At 41.2% G+C, this 9228-nt stretch overlaps 1 long non-coding RNA gene across 1 annotated transcript; it reads right to left on the reverse strand.

The window, feature by feature from the left end:
* Nucleotides 1–4234: 4234 nt before the first annotated feature.
* Nucleotides 4235–6734, reverse strand: LOC149128504 (uncharacterized). The gene is made up of 2 exons (XR_016233778.1): nucleotides 6612–6734; nucleotides 4235–5095 (listed from the first exon to the last, which is right to left on the reverse strand). It is a non-coding gene; the product is annotated as an uncharacterized LOC149128504 (long non-coding RNA).
* Between the last annotated feature and the right edge of the window lie 2494 nt (nucleotides 6735–9228).

Genomic DNA, 9228 nt, shown 5'->3' on the forward strand with positions numbered 1-9228 from the left:
ATATATTTGACAGGCAGAGTGGACAGTGAGAGAGAGAGACAGAGAGAAAGGTCTTCCTTTGCCGTTGGTTCGGATCAGCACCGTGCTGATCCGAAGCCAGGAGCCAGGTGCTTTCTCCTGGTCTCCCATGGGGTGCAGGGCCCAAGCACTTGGGCCATCCTCCACTGCACTCCAGGGCCACAGCAGAGAGCTGCACAGGAAGAGGAGCAACCAGGACAGAATCTGGCGCCCCGACCGGGAATAGAACCTGGTGTGCCAGTGCTGCAGGTGGAGGATTAGCTTATTGAGCCGTGGCGCCGGCCAAAGCTTAATATATTTTTAAAAGATTTATTTATTTGAAAGGCCACGGAGGGGGGAGAGAAAGAGAGAGAGAGAAAGAGAGAGAGAGAGAGAGAGAGAGAATGTCTTTATCCATTGGTTCAGTCCCTAAATGGCCACAGCATCCAGATCTGGGCCAGGCCACAGCCAGGAGCCAGAAACCCCATCCTGGTCTCAAACATGGATGGCATAGACCCAAGTATTTTGACCATCCTCTTCTGTGTTCACAGGCACATTAGCAGGAAACTGGAATGGAAACAGAGCAACCGGACTTGAACTAGTACCCTTGATGCCAGTATCTCAAGTGTGCCATAACATTGACTGCAATATTTTTGTGGATATAAACAGTCTACTACTTGCTATGTTATGGAAAAGACTTTTTCCCCCTTGAGTAAAGAATAATTTAAATATATTTCTGGGGCCGGCACTGTGGCATAGCAGGTAAGGCCACCACCTGCAGTGCTGGCATCCCATATGGGCACCAGATCGAGGCCCGGCTGTTCCACTTCCAGTCTGGCTCTCTGCTGTGGCCTGGGAAAACGATGCAGGATGGCCCAAGTGCTTGGGCTCCTGCACCCACATGGGAGACCTGGAGAAGGCTCCTAGCTCCTGGCTTCAGATCGGCACAGCTCCGGCCATGCGGCCATTTGAGGAGTGAACCAGTGGATGGAAGACCTCTCTCTCTTTCTCTCTTTCTTGTTCTCGCTCTGCCTCTCCTTCTCTCATTGTGTAAATCTAATTTTCAAGTAAAATAAATAGATCTTTTAAATAAATAAATACATTCCTGTGGCCACCATGGAGGTGGCCTTCCTTTGAAAGAACCTTCTGCAAGGAGCATAGTTGACTGGCAGCCTCCAAAGGCTACACTTTCAGGACCTGCCACAGTGGTGGCCTTGAGAACCTACTCTCTCCAGGCTACCTTGTGCAGGCTTTGCTAGAGGACTGCTCTTCGACTTGACCCACAGCAGTTGTCCTTCCTGCCCACCATCCTTCCCTCCCTGTCTCCCCTCAGGGTGGAGAGGCAGTGCACTGGCAGCCCCATATACTCTCCCCTGCTTGTGTCCTATTTTGCTTTGCCATAAAAGCATGGCATAACGTGTTTTAACCATATATTTGGGATTGGTTTCTTGGATTAGATTCCTAAAAGTGAAATCATTGAGTCAATAGGTTAGAATACTTTTAAAAACTACTTTTCCATGATCTTTAAAGTTTTTTAAAGTTTACTTTTATTTGAAAGGCAGAGAGACTGAATCAGAGAGCATTGAGCACACTCAGATTGTATAGATCTTTTAAAGGGAAGGAGAAGCTTAGCACAAAGGAAATTACATGTTACATAAAAAGAAAAGATGCAAGAAGCTGTCCTAACAACAAGGTGTACATGCCCAGACTACACATTGATCGCTAGGACCATCCTAGGTGCAAACACCCAATAAAAGATGTTAATGGCTTTGCAGGCCTTGGCTCAGTTCAAGGGCTAGCATTTCTGTGTCATTTTTTCCACACCCAGTTCAAGAGTTCACTTTCCCAGACAGCTGCTTAATATATGTGTAAGACCTGGTCCTTTAATGGCCACCCGACTCTATTTTGAAATGCTCTTTAAAAGTTGCTTTTTATGGTAGTTTTTTTTTCTGGATTTCACAATCTAATTTTTTTCCCAATAATTAAGGAAAACAATTGGTGGATTAAAAGAATCAAGTAGAAATCCTAGAAATGGAAAGGTAGAATCATTGAAATAAAAATCTCAGTGAGTTTGTTAAACATTAGTCTAACAATAGATGAACAGAGAATTAGTAAATTGGAAGGTAAGCTTTAGGAAATTTCATAGAATGCAATACAAAGAGAAATGGAGAGTAAAGTTAGACATCCCACCACACATTTGGTACAAGTTCTACAAAGAGGATGTAGGAGTTAGAAGAAGGAAGGAAGGAAGAAATAGAAGGAGGTATCATCTCTTCAAAGAGATAATACCTAAAAATGTCCCTATTGAAACACACATTTATAGAATGAGAAAACAAAATCACAAGTAGGAGAAATAAGAAATTTCCATACCTATTTTATTGTAATGGAGTTGCAGTACACTAAATATAAAGAAAAAATCTCAAGACTCCAGGGAAGAAATGCAGACTTGAAGAATGACTACAAAGAAGCAATTTCACTGACTGTAAATAAACTTAATATTACAAGGACAGATGAAATAAAATGGAAAAATATCTTTAAACTTCTGAGAGAAAAGAACAATGAAGGTGGTACTCCATGGGAAACTTAATGATCTGTCAATGAAAAGTGATGAATTTTAAAATTCAAACATAATGATAATTTACTGCTCACATAGTTTGTGAAAAACTACCAAAGAATATGCTTCAGCAAGACAGAAAATCAACTTACTGATTACAACAGGGATGAACAAAAAAAATCAATAAAACATGTTGTAAATCTAAATTATGTTGACTTGCTTTAATTTTCCTGTTCATGAAAGGTTAGAAATCAACATGAATAAAACTGCCACAAACAATCTAAGAGCATTTTTAGGGAATTCAAAGGGACCTCAAGTCTATATCTTGCTAGGAAGGAGATTAGATATATAAATGGTATTTTGTTAGAAGATAATGAAGTCTAAAATGAATGTGATTATTTTCTAAAAGAATAAAGGTAGCATCTATAACTTTGGATTCAGTGGAAGGGCAAAAAATAAATGATAGTGAAAAGGAAAACTTTATATGAATTTCACCCTGCTTATTTGAAGAAAGAATAACTCAGGTGGCACTAAGAACCAGATATCCAGAGAGCACCCTTGTGTCAGCAGTGAGGCCAAGCTGGGAAGCAAAGTAGCCACTTGATTGGCTACAACTAAGTATTTGCTTTATTTGGGCATGAGCTGATCAGCAATCGCTTATGATTGTCTGAAACCAGACTAGTTGTTATAAAACTTACTCCTGTTTTGGGTTGCAATTTATTTACATAGGGGGTTTAAATCTTAGTTTATTATAAGGGAATTAGACAAATGGCCTTCTGCTTATTTAATGTAAAGGGTTACTGTCAATTCAATAGAGGACAAGGAAAGACAACAGGAGTAACAATGAAAAAAGAATGCAATAAACATAAAATACCAAATTAGATACATTAGAAGTATTATGCTTAAAAATTAATTTCACTTATAATGAAGATTGTAAGATAGGATTAAAAAAACCTAGCTACAGGTTGTATACAAGGCACATATAAAGTGGAAAGCATAGAAAGTTTGTAAGTAAAAAAGTAGGTAAAGATATATTTTAAATTAATAGCCAGAGTAAAGTTGGGATAGAATACTAACTTCAAACAAAATAGAATTTAAGGCTAGAAGTAATGATACTACATAGCAAAAGAAAAATAATCTGAAGAATATATAACAATCATAAATAAGTATACATGGATCAATACAGTTTGAAATACAAAATAAAACTCAAAGAATTATAAAGAGAAATTTACCATTTTCTTGAACCCACAACTAAACGAGGAGATTTTAACACATGTTCTTAAACATTGATCCAAAATACACAATCATTAGAAATTTATAGATTCTTGAAAAAGTAGTTAGCAAACATGACTTAAAAGGCACACAGGAGGTCTCCACAAATTCCATATAATTGATAGCATAAAAACACATTGATGGAAACAGTCCAAAACGGTTTATGAATCAAAGGAAATCCTACTGGAATTTTTTAAAGTAGAAATGAGCACTACATAATTTAAAAAAACTTGTAAAATAAAGTTAAATTGATATTTATAAGACACCTTTCAGCATTCAGTGTGCATACTAGATCGGGGAGTGAACCAGCAGAAGAAGATCCCTCTCTCTTTCTCTCTCTCTGCTTACCATGTTAATGAAAATAGCATGAATTTTAAAATCTAATAGAAAGTATGAAAGCACAAAATATTATTTATTTAGAGTGCAAATATTTTATTTGGGTGAGTAAATGAATAGCATGAAATTGGCATATTTAAAAAATTACTTTGGCGAAATCAAGCATACAAGTATAAGATTCTCCAACCATGAGCTGAAGCCCATTTGTGTTAGCATATGCGATTGTGCCTGCCTCAGCCTTCCCCAGAGCCTAAAAGGCACCGGGTGTTCTTGTGACTTACAGTGTAAGCAGTCATGGCCTCAGAGATGCAGCATGCAGTGGAGACCCTACTAAGGTTACACTGGGGACTGTGCGTGGTTGGAATGGGGCTGGAGCACTGGAATGCAGGAGGGTCCTCTCAAGGCCCCATGCAGAGAATTCCAGTCAGTCTGGGGAGCACAACTCCAACAATCCAAGTCGCAGAGCTGCAGGACTCATAGTACCTCACTTACGTCCCACAAGTTGACCACAGGGTCTGTTGGGGATTGTGCACCAGCCGGTGTAAGCCTGGGTCAGGCCTCATGAGCAAGGCGTCTCTGAGTCACAGGGGCAAAGCTGCAGGATGCTGTGGAGTCCTTACCTAGGTCCCTTGAGATGAGCGCAGGAGACTCTGGGGGAATATATCTCCAATCTAGAGGTGTAGGACCCAGAGGGTACCTTAACTAGGTCCCACATGGTGATTGCACATTGAACTGGGGGAATTGTGCACTAGCAGGTGCATGCTTGGAGCCGTGCAATGCAGACTGGGCCTTCCTGAAGTCCCAGGAGAGTGCAGGTGACCCTGTGACTTACAGCACAAACAGTCACAGTCCTGCAGCTGCAGGATGCCGTGGGGTCCTTATGCAGGTCTCTCAGGGTTCAGATGATGCCGGTGATTGTGGACTGGCAACCACCAGCTGAAAGCAAAGGAATGTAGTGTTAGGGCCCTCCAGATCCCACAGCTGAGTGCAAGTTACTCCCGGGATTGTAGCACCAACAGCCACAGTCCCAGAGTGGTAAGACCCAGAAGGGACTGTCCCCAGCTCCCAGATGGAACATACTGGTTATGCTGGGGCTTGTGCCAAGGCCGCCCTGTACCCCGTGCTAAGAATCGTAGAAGGGGGTTGGCGCCACAGCTCACTAGGCTAATCCTCCGCCTGTGGCACCGGCACCCCGGGTTCTAGTCCCGGGGTTGGGGCGCCAGATTCTGTCCGGGTTGTTCCTCTTCCAGGCCAGCTCTCTACTATGGCCCAGAAAGGCAGTGGAGGATGGCCCAAGTGCTTGGGCCCTGCACCCGCATGGGAGACCAGGAGGGAGCACCTGGCTCTGGCTTCGAATTGGTGCAGCGCTGGCCATGGTGTGCTGGCCATAACGGCCATTTGGAGGGTGAACCAACAGAAGGAGGACCTTTCTCTCTCTCTCTCTCACTGTCTAACTCTGCCTGTCAAAAAAAAAAAAAAAAAAAAAGAGAGAGAGAGAATCGTAGAAGGAGCATTCTTGGGTCTGCTCCTCTGGGCTCCTGTATCAGCTGCTGTTGGCACCGAGTTTCAAGAAGCCGTGGGGAGCTTCCCTAGATCACACGGAATGAGTGAATATGTCTCCAGGTCTTGAGTCCAGAAATCCCACCAATGTGGGATGCACAGGCCCTGCTCTCATCCCTGTAAAACACCCTGGCTCCAGTTCTGGGAACTTCTGGTAGCAATGGGGCTGCTTACTCTCTCTCAAGACAGCACGGAGTTTAGCAGTGGCTGAACCACAGCAGCTTGGATCCCGGGGCTTTGGGGTTGGCGGGAGTCATGTGGGCTTGTTTTGTAAAGGAAAGTAGTCACTCCGGCTACAGTTAATTTTCTGGGATGAATGTAAAGCCAGTGAGGACCGTGGAGATAAGTAGTCAGGGCTACAAGTTGGTGGAGAGAGCAGGAGTCGCAGGTCTTTCTGTTCACCTTTTGCCAGTACAATGGTGCCCCAGGGGTTGTAGTAGGAGCTGAGGCATGCTTTGTTTTCTCATTCTGCTGCTTTTCCAAGTCGTTCTCTTTCACTTATTTTTGTTTATTTTTATTTTTGGAAATTGGGAATGTGAACAAAAGTAAGAGGATGTTACACTGAACTCTGTTTTCTCTGCTTCAATAGTTACCACACTATAACCAACTTTGTTCCACACATACTCCCAGTCATTATTTTATTATTTGAAAGTGAATTCCAGACGCCTTAAAACTGAAATATGGTATTTGGTGGGTAAAAATTATTAAAACAGTCTTAGCATTCATGGATTATAAAATATAAAGCACAAATAAAATAATATTAGGGGTTTTAAAATGTATCATATGACAACTATAACACTCTTATGCCAATAACTTTGAAAATTTGAAATGCTATAATTTTTCAGGATTATTTAAATTCAAATTTACCCAAGTAAACAATAGTGAAACTTACTGTAGCGTGAACACCGGCTCTACAGCCAGTTCCCAGACTGCCAACTTTTGATTTTGGCTCTGCTACATCCTGTGGGCTTGAACAAGGTACCCAATCCCTCTTGGTCTTGGTTTCTTTGTCTGTAAAATGGTAATAATAGTCTTATGTAGCTCATAAACCTGCTGTGCTGACCAATTGCTTAGATTAGAAGGAGCCTGGCACAGTGTGTTCCAACTGCCAATATGGTAATAACAAAATAACAAGAGATTGTATCAGTAGGCAGAAGTGTCCTCCCTAAAATGGAAACAGAGCCAGAAAGATTTACAGCTGAGTTTCACTATAATCAAAGAACAGATAATTCCCATTTTATACAAACTGTTCCAGATAATAGACAAAGACAGTCAGTCAACTTACCTTATAAGACAATATAATTTAATTCCAAAACCCAGCAAAGATGGCTTAAAAAGAAAACTACGTGCCAACTTCATTTATAAACATAAATATACAAAATTAAGTAAAATATTAGTAAATGCAGTTTAACAATGTAGAGAATACATTTTAAAAGTAAGATCAAGGGGCCGGCGCTATGGCATAGTGCTGGCATCCTACGTGGGTACTCCACTTCCAATCCAGCTCTCTACTATGGCCTGGAAAAGCAGTAGAAGATGGCCCAAGTCCTTGGGCCCCTGCACCAGCATGGGAGACCTGGAAGAAGCTCCTGGCTCCTGGCTTCGGATCGGGACAGCTCTGGCCAATGTGGCCAATTGGGAAGTGAACCAGCAGATGGAAGACATTCTCTCTCTCTCTCTCTCTCTCTGCCTTTCCTTCTCTCTCTGTGTAACTCTGACTTTCAAATAAATAAATAAATCTTTTTTAAAAAGTAAGATCAATTGTAGTTTATTATAGGAATGCACAAAGATATAACTTTAGGAAATGTGTCTGTATAATTTGCTACAAAGCAGATTAAGAGGTAATTCCTATGGTCACTGCAATAGGTACAAACCAAAAAATCGGAAAATTCAGTACTCATTTATGATTTAAAAACAGATTTTCTAGCAAAGTATAATGGAAGGAAACTTGAACGTCTTTAGCTTGAAAAAAGGCATCTAACAATAATCTATATCATATAATAAATTTGATCATAAACCATAAAATAAGTATTTAGAAGAGTTTCCATTAAAGTTAGGAATAGGACAAAGATATCTACTATCATAGCTATCATCATTACTATGCTGTAAATTCTAGCCAATAAAGCAATGGAGATACAGTGATCAATAATCATAATTATTATTATTATAGTGTAGTTGTTTATTTATTAAACCCAAGAGATCAAGAGAACCAATAAAAGTATTCAACAAATACACCACATAAGGCTATCTTTGAAAACCATTAATATTCCTAGAAGCCAGTATTTTCACAAAGAAATTGAAAAAATCTAATTTACCAATAAATACAATCAGATGCCTAAGAATAAATAAAAGGTTTATACAGCAGCATTGAATAAAGGTTTGCGCATTCAAGTTCTGGCTGCTCTGCTTCTGATTCAGCTCCCTTCTACTGTGCCCACCAAAGCACCAGTGATGATCCAAGTTCATGGGCCCGTATTAATCATGTAATAGCCCTCCATGGAATTCCAGGCTCCTGACTTCTGCCTTGACAAGCCCCAGCCATTCAGCCATTTGGGAAGGGAACCAGCAGATGAAAGATTCATTCTCTCTCTCTCTCTCTCTCTCTCTCTCTCTCTCTCTGCCTCTCTTTAACTCTTCCTTTCAAATAAATTAATAAATACATATTTTAAAAAAAGAAAGAAAGAAAGGGTTGCTTATTCTACCAGATATCAAAGGTGATAATAATGCTGATTAAGCAAAATTGTGGTTTAGGCTGAGCAATAGATAATGGCTCAGTTGAACAGATTAGAAATGCCAGAAACAAAGGCTGGCGCTGTGGCTCAATAGGCTAATCCTCTGCCTTGCGGTGCCGGCACACCGGGTTCTAGTCCTGCTTAGGGCACCGGATTCTGTCCCGGTTGTCCCTCTTCCAGGCCAGCTCTCTGCTATGGCCAGGGAGTGCAGTGGAGGATGGCCCAAGTGCTTGGGCCTGCACCCTATGGGAGACCAGGAGAAGCACCTGGCTCCTGGCTTCGGATCAGCGCGGTGCTGATCCGAACCAACGGCAAAGGAAGACCTTTCTCTCTGTCTCTCTGTCACTGTCCACTTTGCCTGTCAAAAAAAAAAAATGCCAGAAACAAGTCAATGCATATTTGGACACTTGTCATTTATCAGAGCTGGTGTTACAGACCAGAGGGGAAAGGGTGTGCTCTCCCAGGAAATGTGCTGGTGTAGCTATGCGGCTCACAGAAAGAAAGCAAAGTCCCTGTTTTCGAGAAAAACAGAAAGAAACGCCAGGTAGATTAAACATCAAATACAAAAATGTTAGAACTATAAGAAAACACGGGGAATGTCCTCCTTATGATATTAAGAGGTGGACAAATTTCCTAAGCAATATACAACAAAGCACCAGTTCTACAGGAATAAGACTGCCAAAGTTTAAACTTCTAAACAGCAAGACAATAGCATTGCTAAAAGACAAACCGTAAACTGGAACAGTATTTGTAACATATGCAACAGGAAAAGGACTA

This window comes from Oryctolagus cuniculus, chromosome 1, assembly GCF_051225735.1.
Source record: "Oryctolagus cuniculus isolate XC-2025 breed Fujian yellow rabbit chromosome 1, ASM5122573v1, whole genome shotgun sequence".
Lineage (NCBI taxonomy): Eukaryota > Metazoa > Chordata > Mammalia > Lagomorpha > Leporidae > Oryctolagus > Oryctolagus cuniculus.